The 25871-nt window shown below is 34.9% G+C and overlaps 1 long non-coding RNA gene across 1 annotated transcript; it reads right to left on the bottom strand.

Moving 5' to 3' along the window:
* Positions 1 to 3587: 3587 nt before the first annotated feature.
* On the bottom strand, positions 3588 to 14432 carry LOC116653518. Its single transcript, XR_004307549.1, has 3 exons — positions 14249 to 14432; positions 9540 to 9602; positions 3588 to 3672 (listed from the first exon to the last, which is right to left on the bottom strand). It is a non-coding gene; the product is annotated as an uncharacterized LOC116653518 (long non-coding RNA).
* Positions 14433 to 25871: the final 11439 nt, after the last annotated feature.

Below are 25871 nucleotides of genomic sequence, written 5' to 3'. Positions count from 1 at the left end.
TTGGCAAATCCATAACCCATCCTTTCAAAAATAAATAAATAATAACTGTTATAGGAAGAAGGGAAGTTTTTTATGTACCTGAATAAATCTATAACATAGAGAATAATAACAGTAGGTGCATAAGTTCAGTTTTTAAAGTAGGGCAATGTCACCCATGTGGTACTGCATCTATATTAATGCTATTTTATCACAAATGAATCAGAAAAGAAGATGAGAGAGGTGGCTAAGTTATTTTTGAAAACAAATAAATTATTATGGATAAGAAATATAATGGCTTGCAGCAAAAGAGCTCAAAACTGAGTAACTTGGTGAGAAGAGGGCAGAGAAAGTATGAATAAAAGTGATGCATTTAGGGGAAAAGATACTCCAATTTCACATATGTAGAAAAGAGATCTAAATTAGTTATTACTACTAACAAATTACATTTGGCTTTATGATATTACATCTCTGAAGTATTAAGTTAGTTGCCCATAGTTGTCAAGTGATCAAACAGAAGTTAAGGCACTATTTTTAAAGGAACATAAATAAGAAATGGAAGCATTGTAATCCATGGAACACCTGACTCTTGAATATTTTTCCAATTCCAGTTGTTATATTTCAAAAAAGAATATGTAAAATAGTGAAGATGCAAAGAAAGCTGAAAATGATGTTCAAAGACATGAAATGGCTTTTTTCATAATTTTTGACTTGGAAAGAGAAAGTTGGACAGGGACCATGATGATAAAATTGAAAGTCACATAGAAATAAGATAGAGGGGATAAAATTGTTCTCAGCATGTCCCAGAATAAAAGTTGAAAGCATCAAATATAGTATCTGAAGATTCAAAATACTTCTTGATACAGTATCTTCTTAACAGTTTGAATGGAGCCGTTTACTGGTGAGTGTTTTGGGTGCTGAAACCACTCAAAACTATTAAATACAAAATATTATTAAATTTAAGAATTCTCTGAACTTAAAATTACTGAAGAATGAGATTAGTATTGAACAAGTAGATGGTGACATACACTTCATTTTCTACAGAATGCCTTTGTCATTCACAAGCAGTCACAGCTAAAAACAGAGTAAAACTCTAAATGAGGCAAATAAATGAAAATTTAGCTTCTTACTCCAGCAAGTGTGTGTATGGGAAATTGGTAATCACAGACTGAAACCTTTGATTAATCAGCTGAGGCAAGTGTTGGGTCAGCTGTGGGAGCACAGGTGATAGTAATTTAGTTGTGGTCCCAGAAGGGGTGGAGCTTGTCTCCATCTCCTCTAGACCTCATTTAAGGGCTGACCACCACTGAGGCAGCATCTCTCAGAGATTGCTCCTCGGTGGAGACTGCCTCTGAGGTTCCCAGCAGACTGAAGGCTTCCATTGGGTGAGTTTTTCCTGTAAATAACCTTTTGGGTATTTACAACTACCATCTTTTCATTATTTGTCACTGTACAGTGTGTAAACACGACTTCACCCTTAGAGCAAATTCAGGTATTTTTGTGAGTGTTCAGGAGCAGATTTTTAGGTTCTCAGGAAAATTGGATGATATCAGATTATAGTTAACATAGCAATTAAATAGGATCTTGATTACTATCTCAGATTTCAATGCCTGAATCTTTTTCTTGGTGTAGCTCAGAATATTCATGTCATAGATTAATTTGATATTAGGCATCCCAATTCTGAAAAAAAAAAAAAAAAAAAAAAAAAAAAATCCATATCAGAGCAAAAATTCCGATGCACTTACATATAGATTTAACATGGTGGAAACTGCATTTTCCTTCTTTCTTATACTTGATGATGTAAGAATTTCCATAGCATAGCCTAAGTAAATAAATATTTTTAATGTGAGTTACTGACATTTATGTTTACACATTCCTTTTTGCCCAACATGTAGTAAAATATATAGAACCTCAGACAAAAAAAGCTTCATTGCTCCCTAATCCTTAAATAAATGTCTACTATAAATCTTCATAGCAGACTATGCACATTTCAAATCCCTGTATTTAGGGCCTGAGTAGATTTAAAGTCTGAAGATATTTTATTAATAGCATCCCTTTACTGGTTATAAACTAATATAGAGATATGTGAGATCATGTAGTCATCTAATCATTAAGGTTGGAAAAAAACCTCTAAATCATCTAGTCCAACTGTCCACCTATCACCAATACTGCCTACTAGACCACATTCCTTAGTACAACATCCAAATTTCTTGAAAATTCCATGGATGGTGCTCAGCCACTTCCCTGGGCAACTTGTTCCAGCGCTTGACCACTCTTTAGGTGTTTAGAATCTTTACAAGATTCTCCTAATACGCAACCAGAACATCCCATGATGCAACTTGAGGTCATTCCCTCTTGTCCTATTGCTAATTACCTAGGAGAAGAGGCCAACCTTCACCTTCCAATAACCACCTGGCAGATAGTTAGAGAGAGCAATAAGATCTTTGCTTAACTTCCTCTTCTCCAGAATAAACAATCCCAGGTCCCTCAGCTGTTCCCTGTAGGACTTGTGCTCACCAGATTCACTGCCCTCTGAACACGCACTGGAGCCTCAATGTCTCTCTTGTAATGAGGGCCCCAAAACTGAGTACAGTACTCAAGGCACAGCCTCACCAGATTTGTCAGTACTACTTCTTCATTTAAATGATTAATATAAGAGGTGAATACCTTAGAATTGAGAGGAATTACTGGGCACATATTACAATGTTAACATTTGTGCTAATTTTAATGTGAAATGGTGTACCACAACTTTTGAAGGAAAACTGTAATGCTGGTTTTACTAGGATCATCTCTGAAAAAAAGCCATTCCATGTGGCAGAACATGAATTCAGTTTTTATTCTTTAAGCTTAAAGTAAATGATAGCATAAAACAGCATATTCTGTGAACTAGACATCTATGTATATGGCCTGAGACTCCTGGCAATGTATTATTTTTCTTCACGATTTTCCACTATAATTAGATTGCTACTATAATAGTATAACTTCTTGTACAGACCTATTTTTAAACCATTTAATTCAGTTATATTTTTAAGTATACAGTATTAATTAGTCATAGATTAGGTTTTAAGTTAATAAGTGTCATAACACAGGTGGACCATTAAAATCTAGTCAGAATCTGTATTTGATTTCATTTTGAAGTGGGAAGCTGGTGTTCAGCACCTGGGATTCTGTGATTTGACTGCTGTGTTTATACTGAAGCATAATATTGGTCTTCAAACAATGGATAGGCATTTATTTCTATGTATGTTTAATTAAACAATATATATGTCTAAATGCATAATTTGGATCTTCTACTTAAACTTTGATCCTAAAATCCACCATTACTTTACTCAGATTGGGGCACAAATTGCCTTAGAGGAGAGGTGAAGGACACTGTGATAACCTTGACTTTTTTTATTGCAGTGAAATTAGTCAGATCAATGTAAATCACAGATGGTTTAATTTAAAATTCTTGACTTCCAAGGGAAACAGAGGTGAGAAATTGTTTGTACAGATGGCTTTGGTCTCATGTTTGCCAGAGAGGACGATGTATTTATATGTGAACATTTTCCTGCTACCCATTACATGTGGCTTAATTGAACCTCTTTGAAGCAAAGCAGAAGAGCAAATACCTGTAATCAGTCTTGAATAGGATGCTTCAACACAGCGCCACTTCTGTTCACTTCCATTCATTGCTTTGAGATCCTGAAGTTTAAGCTAACAGTACAAGGAAGGAAGTAGAAGAGATGGAAATTCAAAAAGGACTCCCTTGAAATTATTTTCCAGCCTCATTTCTACCATAAATATTCTATGATACCTAATGGGAAAGGTGCTAGAGAATCTCTTGGTGGCCATGTAAACAAACTAACTCAGGGAAAGGGAACCTCTACCATGTGTCTCTTTCGGCAGCAAAGTAATCAGAGCTCAATGCTCTTTTTTATATCATCACAGATGTGTCTCATCACTAGTTTTTATTGAACCAGGACTGGACCACAGCTAGGCAATTTGGTCTTCCAGAGCACTGACAAAAAACCTTGGGGGTATTGGTGCCAAAGAATGATACTATATTTGCTGTCCTATGCCAGCTTCAGCAGTATGTTTAATGTCCCTCTGGTCCATGTGTAGCCTGTTTTGTGTTGTGACAGATTTTTTGGTGGAGAATGTGGGCAAAAAGCATTTTGATTGATTTTGATATCACTCCAGCCTTGGGAACAAGATTATATAGCGTCCTGGTCCCGTGACTTATCACTACCCGTGTTGTTCTCTGGGATATGTAGTCTTCTTCTGTGGACTGCACATTCAATAGAATTATTCATGCTTTACATGATGTTATGATGTGGAATACTGATAGCAAAATTACAAAATTGCAAGACCATGACAAAGAGTTTGCAGAGACTTAGTATAAGCCAAAAGAACGTAACTGTGATCAAAATTTAGTGAAAATACACTTTTTTTTTCCAACCTGGATCATTTCATAAATCTGTTTTACAACAAAAGCTCATAAACATTTTTACTGGCAGAACTGTATAGGCTGCAGATCTTACTGGAAGGCATGAAGTAATCATCCTCACATACGAACTTTCAATCCCAAAGCACTTTTTTTTAAAAACAATCAAACAAGCCATTAAATTCCATGAGAACTATGATTCAGAGAAAGTAAATTGCTCTTCCATTGTCAGAAATAGCAGAGCAATTAGAGTCCTAACTTTCCCTTTTCTACTTAACTAAACAATATATCTGAATAGAAATGCTTTGAAAATTTTGCTTTTTGGTTTTGCATCAACATGGACAATCCTTCTATCATGTGGATCTAGATCTGAAGAGAAACTCTTTATTAAGTCTGTAGTAAATCTTTATTATGGTATTTGCCTTTTCAAGTAATGTATTAAGAACGGAAAATCTGTGCTGACATTTGCTTAAACATGTATCCTGAAACTCATTGTAAATATTACTCATTGTGGCATAGCTGGTCCACATCACCATTACAGGCTCCAAGCATCAAACTTAAAGAGAGCTGTTTAAATGTTCTGACTGCTGTTAGTTAAGCTCAGTTTAAAATTAGGATTACTGTAGGGATTTTTATTTCTGTTTTCTGTAGTATCTTCCCTCTGATTTATTTTACACTGGCCTCATTGTAATTCATTTTAAATTTCTGCATAATTTCCAATTAAGCTGCTGCTAGGACTTATGAGCTTCATTTAACTAAATTAATTAAGGGTGCTTTTTGTTGGTGGTGTTTTTTTTTAATATGGTAAAAAAAAAAATTAAAAAAATTATAAAAAAAAAAAACCCAAAAACAACTCACTAAGTTTGCTTTCCCAAACTCCTACAGCTCTAACAGAAAATCAAGGACACCTATTTTAAAATAATGTTAATCTAGCAAAACATCATTATGATAAACTAAACAAACCCTGGATAGAAAATAGTTTGGTTTTGTTGTTGGTTCCTACTTGTTTTTGACACTTTGCTGTATCCCCCTGGAGGTCAATGTATGGCTTTTGCAGTGATGCTATTTTAGGAAAGTCATCTGCTTTAAAAGGGAAGTTCTTAACCATACAAGCTGGAGAAACTTCATTTTTCACCTTCAGGGTTTATGATGCATATGTGAGCATTTCTGTTTGAATTCTTTTAGACTCCTACTAGAAAATAAATAAAATAACACTTTCTGGGTTTTAGAAATTATTTCATTTTCTGTTGTAATTATAATTGCCAAGAAATTGCTTAGAATGCAAAGGTGTGAATTCTAATCCTTGATCTGAAGACTTTGCTCAGTGAAAGATATCTAGTATTAGCACAGAGTAATATCTCAGATGCTGCTTAGGAGTTTCATGTATTAGTTTTATAAACTAGACAGCTTTTATTTCACTTTGCTCTTCAGTTCTGTTTCTTTTCAGTCACTTCCTAAATATTCTTTTCTTGGTTACAGAAATCCTATAGTAAGAACTATGTTAATAATTTCAATTTTAACAGCAAGAAGTTATTATGTGTTTGCCATAGAAACAAGGTACAGTTTTGCCAGTTGGATTCTGCCAGCCTCTTTGCAGCACACTGCTCTTGTCATAGTGATTGGGCACAGTCTTAAAATACATTTATTTTAGCCTCAGGCTAATATAAGGCCTTTTTCATTTTCCTTGTTTCTTTTCTTTCTCTTTTTCTCTTTTCCTTTTCTTTTTCCTTTTTTTTTTTCTTTTCCCTTTTTTCCCTTCTCATTTTTCTTTTTTTTTCCTTTTCTCGTCTCTATTTTATTTTATTTTTATTTCTTTCCTTTTATCTTTTTCAATCTTCTGTTTTCAGAGTCTCTAGACAAAATAACTATTCTAGAAAATACATTAATCTTAAACATGCAGGCAATGCTCAAATCTATGTAGTAAGAGGATGTTACTTCTGAAAACTGTCAGCAGCATTAATTCTAAGTCTCTTCATTAAAAATATTCTTAGGAAAAAAAAATGGGAGTTTTACAGTAATTTCTCTGCAAATTCAATAATGGGATGATTATCTTAAAAAAAAATATGCAGTGTTGTAGTTTTGGGTACTTGTACATTAGTGGAAATCAGCAGGATTAATTCCAGTGTAATAAATAAAATAATTCCTTTGGAAAGAAACTAAGAATAGATTCATTAATTCTTCTTTTGCTGATCTATTTCATCTATACTTTTTTTCATTAAGTATAATTTTAATCACAGATTATAGTCCAGCTCAGCTGTTCACTGTGTATTCAGTCATAGTGCCCTGGATAATGCTTTCTTCATCTATCAAATAATAAATAAGGTTGAAGTATGTCACCATTTAGGTTACCAAAATGCTAAGATAATTATTTAAGAAATTGACATTTTTCTTCAGCTACTACATATCTGTTTGGAAATCTGTTTGGCAACTACTTTCAGCAGCATACATGGATATGCAGATTTTCTTCAATTAAAATCAAAGAGTATTAATTTGATACAAGATATAAAAATACTAAATATATGGATTTATGTTTTTTCTCTTTCCATTAAAAACATAAATATACAGAAAATTTTAAAACAATTATAATAACTTTCATTATGAATCCATGTAACAAATCTCATGGTTATCTTGGAATTACTCTTATTTGAATGACTTCTAAAACTGACTGTACAGATTCAGTTCCACTAATAGATCATCTTTTTTCTACAGTTTCCATTGAGGGGGAAAAAATAAATAAAATATTATACCAGAAACCAGCTTGAGCATGCTTGCTATGGCCCTGAGATAATAGTTGTAGACTCAGTTAAAAATCTGTTTCTTATTTCGGCACCAGGTACAGCTGTTCACAAGAAAAAAATGATCCTAGATTAACTATTTCCCATAAAATATAACTAATCCAAAGAATTTTCAGGATGTATATGAATTTACAGAGAGTTTCACATGGCACCTCTAGATGTCTGTATTCAAACTATTAAATTTTTTTTAATATATTCTTCAACTAATGGATTTTGGGATTTTGTCTGATTATATCTATACACTTTCCATCAGATACCTCCTCTAAATAAAAAACAAATGAACATCATTTGCTGTCTTTTTCAAATCATTTTCGTGCAAATAACTTCTCAGGTGAATATCAGTTGTTGGATTTGGTTAATAATTGTTTTCTCTCTAAAATAAATGAATGCGCCTACTACTAGGAAGTAGGACAACTGATAATGGAATGTCTTTCCCGGACTTATAAATGCAATGGCTGTGATCCCCATCTGGTCTGTAATCTTAACGTGAGATTCTTTGTTGCATAATGCAGGGCTGCAGAGTCATAGTACTCAAAGGTATTTCAAGGCTATCTTAACTAACAAGAGGGAATCAATAGATGCTACCAGATCACAGTAGTGGGTGTGATGGCACCTCCTTCAAGATGGCATTACAGTTGTCATATCAAAGAAATGAATAGTATGACTCTGCATACTGATGATCTTTAAGTCCTTTGGTGCTATAAAAATACAGCTTGTATTGTATGAAATTGTAGGCATCCTGGGAACCAGATGGGAATTGAACAGAGGCTAGATGACAACTTATAAATCTTTAGAATGAGAGAACTGAAGAAGTTTAATGACAACTAAGAAGATTTTTCATCTCAAACAATGTTTTGCCTACAGTCAGGTGTCTGAGCCTGCTGATGTCTTCTGTCAGTAAAAACAGGAATGGATATTTAAACACCTGTAAGGATGATCCTCTAAACATAAGGACCTTTTTTTTTTTTTTTTTTTTTTTTTCAATGACAGATTATACTCTCTCACAGCATTCAGGAGATAGTCAAAGAATAAGCTATGATGGCTATCAGGAAGGAAAAACAATAACATTGGAGGGAATAGAAGTAACTGTTATTAAACAGTCCTGAGCTGTTTGTGTTTTGCATCATTGCTTATTTATTGAAAAGGTACCTGGCCAAACTTCTTTTACCACTTGCTGCATATATTGCTAATAGTGAGGAAACATCAAGTTGCCTTGACAAAACTTTCAGATGATAAATGTAAGATATATTGGTGCAGAAGTGCATAGCAAGGTGTGTTCCTAGTGCTTGCTTGGCTGAAGACCTGCCATGCGACATACTTTCAAATCCTACCTAAGCCTCATTCCTTTAATCTCCTTAGAATTCCAGTGTGTAAGTATTGCAGGATCAGGACCTTCAACCATTAAGGTTTAAAAGTGAAAGAAGTGTACAAACATCACAGCAAATCAGTAAAGGCACAAGTTATCCCAGAAGCTCACTGTGATATAAATCAGGAGGAGGATATTTGAACAGGAAGAGGATATTTAAATGTAGTTATTAGCTGGGACAAGTTACTCTCACCAAATGTCATGACTTTTCACTCTCACAGTTTCTGGTAAGGCCACACAAAGAATTTAAGAGTTCAACAAAATGGGAAAATGGCATGTAATTCTCAGTTAAGAAAAAGATGGGAAATAAAAAACTTACAGTTGTAGGAAATAGAAGGGAATATGTAACTAGCCTAAGTGGAGATAATGGCATTGGTTTGGTTCAGAAGATTGAACCACACACGATGGCAGATCCTGCTCTTTTCAAAACAATACTATGTTAGGTTTTCCCTTAGGACCGAAATCTTTCTTTTACACTTTTTTTTTACAAATATGTTCTTCAGCGGATGCATTGCTTACTAAAGAGAAAAAATATAAAGAAATGACAAGGCATCTATGATAAACTGGTACTATTTCACTTTCTTTCACTGCCACTCTTTTAATCATTGAAAATCATTCTATATTTCCTATCTTAATTTTATATAATTACATTGATTCCTCAATACGCTTACAATTTTTTGTTGTTACTTGATATTTATTAGCAGTTAAAAATAAAAAAATAAAAAAAATTGCACAAACCCATGCAGAAATGTAATGTTAAAATGTTAAAAATCTATTTGGGCGCTAACTGAAGGACAGTTCTCATTCCACACTCAAGTTATGTTTGTACATTAATTTGAGTCAAATAATCCACTAGATAAATTGTGATTAGTGGTATAGCAATAATAAAAACAATATTAGTTATAGTTAGCAATCAGAAGACTAAGATCATTGAAGAGAAGTTTAGGACTAATAGTCATGAGATTTCAGTGCTTACCTGTAACATACTTTCTGTGGAAACAGCACAGTTGCAAGATTGCAAGATTAATATGTGGGATACCTGAAATAACAATGATTCTCTGCATCATGGAGCATCTTAAAGATTAATTGTCTTAATGCCTATAAAACACTTAAAGATATTTTATTAAAAATACGCTTTGTAAGTGCAGAGTGATACTGAAGCACCACGAGAGGTTTGTGAACAGCTAGATTCAAAATACCATATTCAAATACCACATTGAAGATATCTTTGAAATTTAAGTGACCCCCAAGAATACTAATTTATGCTCTGCTTACTCTTTATGTCTTCACTGTCCTATGAACATTTGGGCAATAAATGTTTCTCTGCATAATCTGGGAACATTTTTTCTCATTTCAGTATCTAGTAGACAAATGCACACATCTGCATATGCATTTGACATTTATTATTTCTTTAGGAAATGCCTCAACCAACTTACAAAATGTTCGCCATCCAGTCTCAAAGAGGAATCACATTTTAATCAGTCTGTTTATTTTTGATTACTTCTATTTCTAATTCCTTACAGTATTTCTAAAATCTGGTGGTAGAACCTGATTACTTTTCACTCACATAAACATATAATAAGTAATTTTTCTACTCCATAGAGAGCATAAGATAAAGGACAGAAAATGAACACCAACACCTAGATGATAATTGGAGAAGAACAGCATAGGTGTAAACAGCAAACAGCCAAAGATATTGTGGCAACATAGTCTAGATACAGATTCTAGGACAGCACGTTATAAGCCTTTGCGGCGCAGTACAATAAAATCATGCAAGTATAAGAATCATTCAAAAGCAGAAATCTGTCCAAGAGTGATGTGTGGGTATGTCCAACCTACAGTCATAAAAGTACTGCAACGTAATATGGTCACTATCTGGTTTGGCCTTTACGCATGTGTTCTAGAGCCTGTTGCTTCATAGAGTTCACTGCAAATCTGAATATTTCAAATTCACAAAGATACGTTTGCCTGTAGTCAGAAACTGTCCGCTTAAAAAGCTTTGGATATTTTAGCCTACTTTGAATTTTGTTATTATAATTTTATTTGAACTCCAAAGTCACTAACAATTGCTACACACCCACTTTCATTTCCATAGGTTTTTGCGGAATTGAATGGAATCTGCCTTTCATTTAGCTGTAAGACTAAGGTGATATCCTTTCCAACAACCACAAAATAAATAAATAAATATAATTAATGTGTTGTGGTTTTTTTTGGGTTTTTTTGGGTTTTTTTGTGATAATCACAAAGTAAATGCTTTTGTAGCTGGTCGAGCCATTATCATCATATAGCAAATAGTACAGAGTCTGGACAGATGAAGAGATGATCGTCCCTCACTGATCAACATGACTACACTGATGTCATGACTCCACAGCTCTCTTTTTAAAATACAACTTTTTTTCTTTTTTCCTTTCACTTTTTTTTTTTTTTTTTTTTTTTTTTTTTTTCCCCTCTCTGTGTCTTCTGCAATTATAAGGAAGAGTTATAATTGGATTTTTAAGGCATTATCTTAAATGGCAAATGCACATGCTAACATGTGTAAATGAAGTGCAATTTTTATGTAGCTTATTTTGAAAACAACTTACATCTTCTTATTTACATAGTTATTTTCTATGCCTAAAGCCTTATTCTTAGTGCAGTCTTTCAAGGTTGTGCATTAGGAAAAAATAATCCAACAGTTTTTGCCTAATGAAACTTTGTTAAGAAAATCTGTACAGGAAAGACCACGACAGTGTTCAAACAGGATCTTGGCCTCTGAAGTCAGGATGGGAGATAAAGATTCTCATGCAACTGTGAAAGGGTGGGTAGTGTGTCCTATTCAAACCAATCAGGGCAGTAGTTTTATTAAATTCAGTAATCTTGACCAGTATGTCAATATGCCAATCTTTACCTCTGGAAAGATAATCTCCAATAGTAATGGCAAAATGCTTTTTTTTTTTTTTTTTTGTCTTTTTATTTATTTTTTCCTCCATCCCTGTGCGTCCTATCTAGGCCAGTAAGACTTCATAGTGAAAATTGTATCATAGATAAAAAAAATGATTATAAGTTGTTCTATATCCTTGTTTGAGAGAAGCTCTAGAGCCTTTATAGTATTAATAAAGTGCACTTTTGGATCTACATTAATTAGTGAAATTCTCAGTGATGTTCAGTAATTATGCAATTTTCTGCAAAGATAATATTTGTGACTCCTTTCCTGAAAAGAATTACAATGAACCTCTCACAATAAAGGGATCTTGTTCCTGGCCCTCTGCCTCATGCACCAGTGGAAGGGACTGGGTGGACTGCAACAGTAGCAAAAGAAAATACACCTTGAAAACTCTAAGGAAAATATACTGTGAGAGCTGCTCCAAAAGCAATGCCTCCTATTTTATGTTTGTTCACAGTGTCAGAGGTGAATGCTGGTGGTATGGCAGTAGAAGTTGAATCTTCTCACCTATACCCCATTACATTTTTTTTTTTTTTTTGCTGTACAACAGATGTCAGCAGTGAGGCAGTCTGCAAAATGTTGTCTGACATGGAAGTGTGTATGAAGCAAAGGTGTGTCACTGAATTCCTCCATGAAGAAAAAACTGCACCCAGGGACACTTATTGTGTCCCTGCTGAATGCTTACAGGGACAAAAGAGTGGATGTCAGTGCAATGGAATGGTGAGTGGTATGCATGAACAATTAGCAGTTTGGAAATCTCTAAGTATGTAAAACTGCTGGTACAAGAAAGACCAGAACTGCTGCCTGTCCCTCTGTCATTGTTTCTTTAACAGGAATGAACAGACCTTCTACTTCTTATTCTTAATAGTGTTTCAGTTTCCTTTTAATACATTCATTCTTGCAAGCCAGAGAGATAGACAGACAATGCAATGGCTCGTTGCAGTATTTGTTTTCATGTTTTCCTTCATTATGGAACTCACTTCAGCTGGACCATTAAATAAATTCTAAGCAGCAATTGAGAGACAATATATCCATCACAAAGTGAATAGAAAGCATTTAATGCAGTCCTCAAATCGATCCTTTCCTTCAAATACTAATTTGTATTTATTTTCCCCCCTTGAGGGCCTTGGCAAATAAAATATGACATTCCTACCATTGTGGATTTATAACACCAGTAGGAAGATGAAATAAGAGAGCAGAGCATTCTCTATTAGCTCTTATGCATAAACTATTTCTACTTGTCAGATCTTTTCTGTGAGCTTAAGAATGCAGTATTTCTCCTCCTTCTCTCAGTCTGACTCATGTCAGAGTAGAAACCAAATTTGGTGATTGAAGAGAGGTGTATCTATGCTGGCACACATGCTCTGGGCCTTCCTCCCAGGGGAAGCTTCATTAATATTCCAAAAGCAGAAACCAAGACCGTGTCTTCATAAGTATAGAAATTTTCAAAGGAAAAAGATTACTTCCTCCTGGGATTTTGATCTTCATTGTATTTCTGACATAATTGCTATTGAGAATAAAGCAAGATCGGGCGTATGGAGAATTCACTCTTGGTTTGGAAGTCTCTGATCTTTCCTTAAGTGAAGGCCTTTCATGTCACCAAATTGATTTCATGTTAATATGGTGACTACAGTTCAAGTCAGGAAAAAGTGATGCCATATTTCTACAGCATTTTAAACTAGTATACTTTCCAAATAACAGCCTTTCCCTACCACTTTCTCTACATCTTTGTTCAGATTCTCTGTTCCTGTAAAACCTGGTCAGTAAATTGATTCTGTGGTGGATAGGTGGTGGTGGATCTCTGGAGAGATTCAAGGTCAGGCTGCACTGGACTCTGAGCACCCTGATATAGCTGTAGGTATCTCTGTTCATTGCAGGGGGTTTGGACTAGATAATCTTTGAAGGTCCCATCCAACTCAAATGATTCTATGATTATATAAAATAACTTGCATAGACCATTTGACAATTTTTAACCTGAATACATAACAGCATGACATTCTGAGTTAAAAGATGAGAAAGATAAGTTCATGTGTTTTCATTACTCCTCTGTGGGACATATTAACATTTCCAGAAAATATTCATACCAGGCGAATCTTGAAAATATCTATCAAACAGCATCTAAAGATCTTTTTTTTTTTTTTTTTAAATAAAAAAAGAACATTCTTAATAGATGACACAATTAAAATTAGATATTAAGAAATTTGCCACCGCTAAGAATTTCTTATATCAATTATATGCAATGAAACCACAGAACTTTAGAATTTCCTTTGTCAGTAGAAGCCAAATATCAGTGTAGTAGGTGCCAGAAAGTAGATCTATAGGTGGATTTTGATCCACTCATCTTTGTTTTTCATGTTTCCTACAGAGCAGGCTATAAGTGACCTGAAGATCCCATATGATTTTTGGAAAAAGCATGGGCCAGGAATATGTATTGTATGTACTGTACAACTCTTGTGAGGAAGGATCATAGCATAAAAATGGCTTTTTGAGTTTTTTACTAAAAATTTCTCAGTCGCCACAGTTTTTTCTTGCTTCAGTTCTATTTGCTTTCTAGTATATTCTGCTTTTTGTCTGGAGAGTCAGGCATAAAGCTTTGAGCACATACCTTTAGCAAAAATACCACCAACTCAGGAATCTGCCAGGGTAACTTTCATCCCACAGCCCTTGGAGGTATGAAATCCTATGTGCTGGGTAATGTTATGATTGTAATAGTACAGACATTATACAGGGGGTCAATGTGTACCAGCAGTACTTCTTCATACCTTGCTTCTGGTGGCTCTATATTTTTTCTTCAGTATTGTAGGGTTTTGATGGCTGTTGTATTTTTTCCTTCTAGAATGTTTAGAGATTTAAATTCCATGACATGCTAATAGGAATATCCTCTTTGGACTGCAGAAATGCTCAGGGTTTTTTGTATTTTCTTTTTATCTCCTCCTTCTTCTCTTTTTGCCTGAGAGCAATAAAGGAATGAGACTGGTCACTTCAGTTTCTAAGATACACTTAATTAATCAGAAAAATCAGAAGGAAGTGGAAATGCCTTGGAATGATACAGTTCAGGCTCTGTGAAGAATCTTTTCCTGTATAACATATTCCATGAACAACTTACTCCTTTTCAATTTTTATTTTTTTTTAAAGCAGGAAAACTTACTGCCTAATATTGAATAACTACCGTATCTTTTGTCTCTTCTGTACTCCCAGAAGAGATGCTGGAGGGCTGAGGTGATCAGTGGAAACTCAGGCTAGTGAGAAACTTGCATGAGTATTTTTTCAGGAAAAAACAAACAAACACAGTAGCTCCTTAATATCACTTGCAATGTGTGTTCACAAAGTTTCTCTCTCTTTCTGTCTGTGTCATCTCACCACCATAGAGGTGGCTTGCACCATATTTTCTGTAAAGTAATCCTTCCCCCAAGGACCTTGTAATCTCCCTGCAAAAACTTCAAGGTCTGTTTTTTGGCACTGCGTTAAGACTGGAAGCATATCAGTTATTGGTTCTAGACTAGAACTATCAAATATCAGTAGGAATGAACCGTAGTAATCTATCATGGCTTAGGCATCTTTTCTCCCTTCCTACATAAGAAAATTCTGCATTCTCAATTTAAGAAATAAAATAAAATAAAATAAAATAAAATAAAATAAAATAAAATAAAATAAAATAAAATAAAATAAAATAAAATAAAATAAAATATTTAAAACCATAAATTGTTGTGATAAATAAAAATCTTTTGATAAAAATATTTTAGTTTTTATGATCTATGAAAGCTAATTTTCACACTCTCAAGGACTCCTCTCTCTCGTAAGATGGATTTCTAGGAAGTGTGGGATTATGTTCTCAGCTGGAACAGTTACGTCAAGAGCAGCATTCAGTATCTAACAGCTGCTTAAGCACAGGCTCAGGTCTCTTTTTTTTTTTTTTTTTTTTTTTCATTGCTACCATTTTAAGGAGGGGAAATTATAGAAATGGTCAGAGCTACTAACTGTCTGTCTCTTCATGTACGTTCAAAGACAACATGCTCTTATTCAGTCCTTAAAAAACAACCCCCTTAGAGTGTTAGTATCAAGGTGACTTTGATTCTGTTTGCCTTAATCCTCTGTTGGTTGCTTTTTGCAGCACTTTAAACAGATTGGGATGCATGACTTTGTTTATTAGAGAAACCACTGTTGTGAGGATTCTTTTTCCCTGCTTTAAATCTTTGGGAAGATAGTTCAAAGCTGTCAATCCCTTCAAGGGAGGAACTTAAAAAGGTAAAAGAAAAAAGCAACATAACCACAGTGATTGGAAGGAAACAGATGTCAAGACTCTTCTTCAAATTATACAAGACACAGCTATTCAGCATATCTGCTATTTACAGCAAGATAATGCAAGTAAATAGGTAAGCACCTATGTGTGATTATGAAAGCTATCCCTGCTACTAGTACTGTACTTTCCATCATGTTATAGTGCTACATAAGTTCAAGGCATTTACACTCTGTGTGGCTTTTGATTATGTCATTCAGTCACTAGGGAAGACTTTGCATGTGAAATGGGACCAAAACCTTAAAAATGTTGAAATCTGTTTGTTAAGTGGGCCTTCTGTGGGGTGTTTGGAGTATACTGGAATGTTCTATTCCAATATATTCTGCTCAGTCTATTTTACAAGATCCAGTTAGAAAACTTTTTCAAATTGTAATGAAATGGTGTATTAATACAAATGTAAGAAGAAAAAGGTCAGTTATGTCGAAAAAGTAATCAATGAACACAGGTTTGTTTGTTTGTTTGTTTCCTCCAATGGTACTTTTTCTCCAATTGGTACTTTAGAGAATGGATGGAACAATTTAGTATAGAAATAAAAACTAATCCAATTCTGGTATTTTCAGTTTTGCTTACTAACCAACGGATTCTCATTGATAAGTGCTAGTGGTCTAAGAACACTGCTTCAAGATTTTTGAAGACTTTGCTTAAAATCATGTGACATTAAATGACTGAAAGTAATTTTTAACATAGTTTTTAAAATGAGAGATTATTTCCTTGTTTCTATCCAAAATGATTAGCATCAAGACTAATTTTCAGCTTTCGTAAGTATCATAATTCAATACACAAACTATTTTGAGATTAATACAATTTTAAAATGCTAATAGGAGATAATTATGGCTTTGCCAGAGATTATAATGTGAGAGACGCTCCAGTTCTAATTCTCCATAGTACACTGAGATCTTCCTGGCATGCTTTGCTTTTTTGCATAAGCAGAAAACCTAGCCTACAGCACTGTTATTTCCTTTTACCATTATCACAACAGTGTAGTTATAAATATTAACTCTCATGAAGTACATTTGTTGCTGAAACATGACCAAAACAAGTACTTTGTCATCTCATGATAAATATATTACTTGCATTCTAGACTGGATTTCTTACAGCCCTTAAGATTCTGCATATTTGGGGAATGACACTTTGTACTTCAAGGAGTCTTTAATAATGGATATCACAGATAAGAGTAAAATATTATAAGAGTTTCAAGATAGAATATAGATAGACATATTTTTCCTATTAACCTATGTTTCTAGAGAGAAGCTTTTTTTTTTTTTTTAAATTATTATTTTTTAATTCCATATGTACAGTGAAGGCACTGTCACATGGACAAGGATGATGAATGCTAAATTGCTGGTAGCAACTATTGGTTGTTTATTTATTTTTTTTAAATACAGCTTAATTTAGGCATACCTCTCCAAAATCAGTTACAATAACTTTTTTATTAAATCTTCAGTTTTCTTATGTTCCCCCAAACAAAGTTGCTGACTGAAGGCAATACTGGTAAGTTACAGGGTCACAGTTACATTGTTTTAAATGAGATCCTCAAGGAATAAATGGATGTAGTAGACACTGTTGATACCAAAAAGCATTGTTTGGGTAGTATGACAACCCAGACAGTATAGCAGAGCGATGATGATCATAATATGGCAGCATTTTCTATAGGAACATTTCTATAGGAAAGAAGTCAGGTGCTTGTCAACCTGCGCACTTTCACACAGAAGTGTCTTCTTCCTGTAGCATCTTAGAAATAGAGAGGAGACCAGACCAGATGAATAGTTTTGGGATCTGAATCTCCTTAAGCACGAGATTGATAGAATAGAAAGGGGACACACTTCTGGCATATACCTAAGCCTGAAGCCTGGTTATGAGACAACCTGTTGTGAGTCCTGTCCTCAGTCCTTGCTCATCAACTTCCCAGAAGGGCTTCCATGAAATGGACATGTGATTAGGAGACAAGTACTGGTCTAGTTTTGGCAGGTTAGATTTCTTTGGAGCTTTCCTGACTTTGTCAGGACTCTGGTAATGCTGGAATATCAATGGTAAAGACCTAATCCTGAGGAATCTACAGTCTCCAGCAGAAGGGTTTTCATCCAAAGAATTTTTATGTCCTGTGAGAGTTCTTGGCATATTTAATCTTCAGCAGTTGTCTCTGCACACAGGGCTCAACTTAGTGCTTCTACAGTGTACTATGTTTTTATTACCATTAAATTTGTACTATAATAGTTAGACTTCCATGTCATAAAAAGTCTCTGTCCTCCCTAGATCAGTGAGTGCCTGTTCTGTTCACATGTGTATCATTCCATTTTCACCATTAATCACCAGGAGTGGAGTTGAGGCATCAATCAGAAATATTTCATTCTCTCAAGAAACAAACAAACAAGCAAACAAACTAAAAGGTAACTGCAGAAAACAGATAATCCTTGCAGAATAGCAGAATATCCATATTATCTGGAAGCTTTCATTTTGTTTGTTGCTATGGTTTGCAAAAATAGGGACAATGATAAATTAGTGTTGAAATAAATATGTTTCTAATTAAGCAGAAATGAGTACAGGAATTCAATAAAATGGAATAGTAAGTGTGAATTGAGTGAGTTACCTTTTTCTTTTATATGATAATCATATTACAGACAGAGGCTTTCATGAACTTTTGAGCTGTTCCAGAATCTAATAAAACATATCAGGCCCAAGTTTGTCAGCAGTGAAGATTTTTATCTAGACATTCTGTCTGCTACTACTTTTGCCTTTTGTGGGGGTTTTTTGTGTCTTTTTTTTTTCCTTAACTGGAATTTTAAAATATTCTAAAATTTATTTTTATATCATACATTAAGCTGTTGCTTAGTGAAGTAGCTGCAGCATTAAATATGTATATTTTGCATGGACTTGTGCCACTAACCTCATCTTGTTTCCATGGTTTTCTGTTGTTATCTACATACTTTGTTTTTTATATGTAATACATATATTCGGGAGGAGATATTAATAGGCAATCATGCACAGGCACTGAGAGCTAAGACCTTAAAGTTATATTGCTTGATGTTTAATTGGAAGTAGGGAGTTAGCATCCATATTCTCAGTCTTTTAAGTATCTATTTTTGTTTCCATCACCAATTCACTGTGTGAACTGAGTCAAATCCCTTTCCTTCATTATAAAACAGCATGTAAATATCTTAAAGAGCTTCTGCAGAGTTATAAAAACAAAAAAAAAAAAACCCAACACATACTAATTTCTAATGACTTCTTTTTTTTTTGTAAAACTTTTTCTTTATAAAGAGTTAATGTTTTCATTCATTTGGTGAGAACAAAATCCCAAAATCCAAATAGTCTTTTATGTATGAATATTGGCTTGTAACTGAGAGAAATACGGAGTTGTGTTTTTTTTCCTCCGTAGAACACTTTTTAAAAATATATAATGTATGGAACAAATCATTGTCTGGTGGTAAAAAATGCTTTGAAGGATTTTATTTTATCAGTTCTGGTTCTGGCACTGTAGTTTTTCTGTGATATCTTCCCAAAACAGGCAGCTAATATAAAAAGGGGCAGGTATTAACCATTCTTCCAAATGGTGCCAGAAGTGAACTTGACTGCTTTTGTTGCCTTCAATGCCTACATAAAGAAAGATTATAAAAGTCAAGCTGCGTTCTAAGATTCTCTCTACTCACCTCTAGAATTGTTTTTGTTGTTGTTGTTGTTTCTGTTTGTTTGTTTTTTTTTCATTCAGCATATATTAGCAGGCAAAAAAAAAAAAAACAACAAATCAAAATCCCATCTTACAACTGTTTGCAGATACTGTGATATTTTAAAATAAGAATTGAGATATTTAACTTATATTTGAGGAAGCTACCTTCTAATGTTAGAAATATACGCTTCTACAATTAAATAGTGAAAGAAGGATCTCACTAAGAACATGCTATAAATATGCTGAAACAAATAGTCCAATGATCAAGAGATCATATTAATGTTTTTTGTTAGTTCTAGCCACCCCACTTGTGCATTTCTGTATTATTGCCTTGTCTGATATTTCTGGAAGCATTCCATCAGTAATTGCTATCTATAATGTCACCACTTTTTCAGAGTTTAAATAACGTAACTAACTGTTGACATTTAAAAGAAAAACTGAACAACAACCAAAAAAAAAGTTTGAAGGAAAGACTTTTCAGATATTTTTATGCCTGGCCATGTGATCCTGGCCTACACAGTTAGGACTGATATCAGTGCATGACATCTAGTGGTAAATGAGAGATCCATCGATCTGTGCTATCAGGAAAAGGCTCTTAAATTACTGTATCCTGATGTATGTAGTACAAGGGGAAATTATTTTCATCTGAAAACATGTGATTATCTAATACAAATTTACTCTTTACATGTGCTTGGGAAATACACCCAGACATGCTCACAGTATGTTTTATCTTTAAGGGATAGGCTTTATTTTCATCGCATATATATATATTTTTCTACTAAATGCATTAAAGAGTTGCTAAATTCATAAAAGCATTGATCATAGAGAGATTTTTCCAGAAGCAGGAGCTTTTTAATAATTCAAAAAAGGTTTTGGTTATTTTTTTGTTTGTTTGTCTGGTTTGTTGGTTGTTATGGTTGCTTGGTGGTGGTGCTGCTTCAGGAGTCCTGTATTTTCCATAAAGGTATCCCAGACTTCATTGGAAAGTAAGATAAAAAGCTGGAGTGGCTATTTACAATGTATCTGTTCAGGAGTGATACATCAAGCATTTCAAGTATCCAGCTAGCCAAAATACACATTTCAAAACCTAATGTTTCTTTCCTTGGTCAGCCCATGCTTATGCACTGTTCAAAAACCACCAGTTTAGCCACACCTGGTCAAATCATTTGAAGGTGATGGTCATTGTTCTCAGTAGGGGAAATGTTTTGGCTTTTCTGAATTCCCTTCATTTCTTTTTTTTTTTTTTTTTTTTTTTTTTTTTTTTTTTTTTTTGACCCCCCCCCCCCCCCCCCCCAATGTGTGTTGGCTTGGCCTCCTGGCTTTCATGTTTCTTCTCAGAACTATTTTTTGTTTTTCCCAGCAAACTGAAACATTCATTTTTTGAAATGCATTTGTATCTGTACTGTATATAAAAAGACTTTACTGATAGTAAACAGCACCAAAACAAATAAATAAGCAAAACTTTTGCACACGTAAGGAGTGAGAAATGAGACACTACAGTTTCTAAGTGGGGAAAGTAGAATAATGTTTTTATCTGGACAAAACAAGATACTTGTTCACAAGGTACTGGATTGCATTATTGAAAATGAGTTTTCAGGTGATTTCACCCAATGACAATACATTTAATAGAAACAGCCCAAATAATTAAAATCTGCAAAAGTATCAACAACTGAAAACAGGAATATTGTAAAAGAAAATCTTATGCAACTATGACCAGGTGATGCATAGCTGCCATGTTAGTCATGCTAACATAGATCATTAAGTATACCTGTTTTACATATATTTCTCTAACATAAAATGCAGTTAAGGTCAGAGCTAGCACTCTTGGAAAACAGAATAAGTTGTGTTGAAAAGATATTTTCTTCTATGAACATTTATATGTCAGTCCTGTTTTAATTTGAAATACTAAATAACTGTAAAATAGAACAAGTTTGATAGAGAATGCTCAGTCTTGGAGCTTGTACCAGTTGCTTTCTATTGAGGACAATGAATTCAAGAGTGAGGAGGTTGAGCAAATACAAGAGGTATGTAGCACCGTGGCATGGTTTGAGTAAGAGTAGAAAATTAGGTCTGAAGAGGGCTGATAGAGGGAAACAGTAGAGGTTCAGCTGATATTCAGAGATGGGCATGAATTTGAATTATCATTCTGAACTCTATATCCTATAAAAAAGAACAGTAATAACTATTAACCTTTTCTAAGGTCTGAATACAAAGATCACCCCTTGAATGTAATGGCAAAGACATCACAGAGACCAAAAAAAGCACATAAAGAATAGAAACAGTCTGTGCGAGGACAGTGGAGAATCTCCACACAGCCTCCTTCAGCAGCAATGACCTTTGCAGAGTCCTTAGTTCCAGAGGCCTGTGTTCATACAGTTACTAAAGAAACGTTATGGAAATACTTCTTATCTAATGCAAAACAATAGATCAGGAGTAGCTGTTCGTAGACACATGTCCAATTCAGTTGCAATCATTAATATCTTTGACTCTTTTTCTGGTGTCTCCACAAGACAAAGGACCATAAAGACCCTATAGTGTCCTGTTTAGAAAGGGGAAAGTGCAACAAACATAGTCAACAGATGCCTGAATCTCTGTGCAGAGATATTGTTGAACCTGTTTGTCATTATCTATCTGTTTGTATGATGAGTAAAGCAGTAAGGCTGAGTAAAGCCAAAAAAAATCATCACTTTTCGTGTAAAATAGGCCAGAAAATGCTTGTTCCTGAAATTCACCACACTGTTCCTTCCCCGAGCCGCCCCCTCACTCACACATGCACTCACTCACACTAACTTCCATGGTCTCTCTTCCTGTCTCCACGGTAACAGCAGCAACAGGGGGGTTGCTACTGCTGTCTGTGGTTGTTTTGGAAGCTGCTTGTGCTCTGGAAACTGCTCATCCAGCCCCATCAGGCCCAGACAGTCCCTAGACATGGCAGCATCACGATCAGAGACTGACCTCTGTCCAAAGGGACATGATGTGTGTCACACCGAGCCACAGGGCCCAGCACACTCTGCCATTTCTTTCAGTTGTGGGTGGTTTGTGCTGACAGGTGCTCAAGTGCTTTGTAACATTTGTGCATCAGGCAGCGGAGCTAGTTTCATGCAAGTTTGTGTGCAAGGAGCTACCAATCCAGGACAAACAATGCAAAGTGTAATTAGTGCACAAGGAACTATAAGCAATAGTTTCCCAATTGCAAATATCAAAGAAGAGGTGCTCTCCTACTGGAAGGAGCTGCTTTAACTGAAATTATGACAGTTTACAGTGTCTCTGAGCAGTAGTCAAACTCCTTAGTACTCACTCTGCTACCTTAACACTCACAGAAGCCACTGAATCCTCTACTGCTGGGCAGCACCTTACTTGGTCATGCTTAAAGTCCTCCTAGAAGATGCATGAAAAACAAAACAAATACTGTTCCGTGTTCTTTAACAAAATGTATTGCAAATGCTTACCTGATTTACATCACTGTATTTTATGTTAAGTGTTACATTTATTTACACAGGCAATTTTTACTCAGTGGTAAACTAGCCTATATATGTAATATTAACTGCAGTATTCATTAACACGAACTGCTGAATTACTTTAATTAGTAATTTCTCTCTTCTTCTGTAATATTAGCCCTTCTAATGATGAGGACTAAAAGTGGGATTCTTGCATGATGGGAAGTTAGCTAGGCACTTAGGAGCAGGAGAATTTTGAATGTTTCCAGAGAGTGATTTGGGTTTATAAGTCTCAGAAGCAGAACTAGAACACTGAATTTCAAGGCTGGCTCTTTGAACTAAACTGAAGTTAAACAGAATTCAAAATTCTGAGATTATGGCATAATAGTAGAAATAATAATATACTTCATTCCTAATTTCTGTACAAAACATTGTTTTACAGCTGTGTATCTACAATCACCACTGAAATAATTTCTGTGATAAATACTTACAAAATCAGCATGTAGTGCAGGGAGAGGAAGAAATGTTTTGGTCAAGGACTCTGGAACAAATCCTGCTGGCAGGGAAATCATCCTAGGCTCTTTAATGCCCATGCAGCATGGAAAGACCACAGCATAGTAAATGTCACGGCATTCCATTTATTTGCTTCTTATATACTGCCTAAACGCTTCCTATAAAACACTGCCCTTTGAACAGTGCTTATCCTCATTCACTGTTCTGTTGCAGAGGTTCTTTTTTCATCAGTGTGTTAATTATCAATATCAGTCTTTTTCCTATTACCTTCACAGCTAGCCTTATAGCTTTTAAAAACTGTTTTCTTGCAAAAGATGTTCACCTTCACTCACTCAAAGACCACTAACTAGCTTTTTTAATTATTATTTATTATCCCTATGATGATACCCATTATTGAAAGCAGACTCAGAAACATTTATCTGGTGATTAAAGAGACAGATGAATATGTCATATTTGCATGTTCAAGAAAAGATTTTTCTCAAAAAAAAGTCACAGCTTTTCAATTAACCATATGTTTCTGTTAGTGTTAAAATTCTCTTGCATGTTTTGCAACTCATTCACTATTACACCCTTCAGTCACATTATCTTGAGAATCATCTTTCTGAATCAAGTGATGTCCTTAAATAAGCTGATAATCCTACAGAGCCACAATCCCAATGAAGGCATAAAGGCGTAAATAGATAAACTCATCATGGCTAAGATGTAATGAACTATGAGGAATTTTTTTAACCTTTTTCAACTTTTTTTTTAAAGGAATGAGATCATTAAATTTGAAAGATACTTTTTTAAACTCCATTTTACAGAAACTGATGAGTTTTGATCAAATGATTTCACAGAAAAAGTAGAGAGAGGAAAAGAGAGACTTCACCGGTAATGTGGACCCATTGGGAAGTGGCTGTACTGTGAACAGAGATGCAGGGAGCCTGAATTTTAGCATGAACTAAAGAAATAATGAAATACATTTTATGGGGAAAAGAGGGTGTCACGGTTTGAACTAAAAATCCACCTGCGTCCGTGACAGGGGGCCGTAGGCCCCGGAGGGGCCCTAGGCCGAAAGGAAAAAAAATTAATTAGGAAAAGAAAACAGCGGCAACGATCTAAGGAGGCACACTTATTTACTAAATACTATATCGAAATACAGGATGAACACAATATAAATACATATAATTGAAAATTGAGCTAACGAATCAAGCAAAATAGGAGAGAGAATGAGTCCGTAACCGAGAGGCACTACTGTGAATAGGTCGAACGGCTGAAGGCTCCCACACACTCCCTGAACGCAGAACTCGAAAGCGTCACGTTGTTCTGCAGACAGAGTTAATATAGAGTCCAGGTCCCGTGACCATCGTGTGTTGTTCCCTGGGAGATGTAGTCTTCTTCTGATAAGTTTGCAGATTCAGTAAAATTATTCATGCTTATATGATTTGTTATTGAGTGGAATACTGATGCAAAAATTACAAAATTATTAAACATGACATTCCACCCTTATTTCTACATCATTACATTATATTTATACATACATACACACTCATATGTATAATTGTGAATAATCAGCAACCTTATTTTTTCTCAACAATCTATATTTATTCCATACAACAATCCCTAAGTGAGAAACAAAATCTATCAACCTAATTTACTATTTATTAATTTGAGAAAATGGCCAAAGACTGTGCCAGAAAAAGGAAAACATGTAGCAGGTAGAGGGAAAGGAGCAGCGCTAGTAGGGTCCCCACATCAAGGTGCACTTCATCCTTTCCCAGCCACAAGCAGATTTCTTATTGACTGTATATTTTTTCATGTGTGCTCTAACATGATTGGCCTTAGGTTAGTGATAGTGAGAGTCCCAGAGTGGAACTATGCGTGTACAGAATGGCTATTAAGGGATAGTAGAGAAAAAGTGTTTCCTTTAACATTAACATTCCCACTCAATTATCCTCTTTAAAGCTTCCAATATCACCTAAATCTGAAAACTTCAATTCACCTAAGTACCCTAACATCTGCAAAAAATATTTCTTCTCAGGAAGACCTCTACCAACTAAAATATAATCATACCAGGAAAAAAAATAACTTGGACTGTCACTCCCCAACATTTTCCAAAATTCCTTGTTTGGTACACATTGAAAACCCAGTTACCATTTTTGGTCCATCACCCACATGTTGGCAACCAGGTCCCTGGGCAAAAGGAACAGTTACCCCGGATGAGGTTTTGCCCTTTCCCAGACCGCTGAAGGAAACCACCAAAACTGTTTTCCCAACCCACACTCCTTTATTGGGTGTTTTACTACAGGGGGAAAAAAAACCTTTATTTTTTTTTTCTTTTCCCTCCCACCGGGTTTTTTTTACGTAGGGGGAAAAGGGGCTGGATTGCGGTTAGGGGAACCATTACCGGATTAACTTAGAAAATTCCTCGAGTTGTTGACCAACCAGTGGCTTTCTGCTTAAATGGTTCTCCAATTTTATATTCTTCTCTCTTT

Source organism: Coturnix japonica, chromosome 5, assembly GCF_001577835.2.
Source record: "Coturnix japonica isolate 7356 chromosome 5, Coturnix japonica 2.1, whole genome shotgun sequence".
Taxonomy (NCBI): domain Eukaryota; kingdom Metazoa; phylum Chordata; class Aves; order Galliformes; family Phasianidae; genus Coturnix; species Coturnix japonica.
Note: the sequence above shows the minus strand (reverse complement) of the source record. Positions and strands in the feature narration are given on the sequence as shown.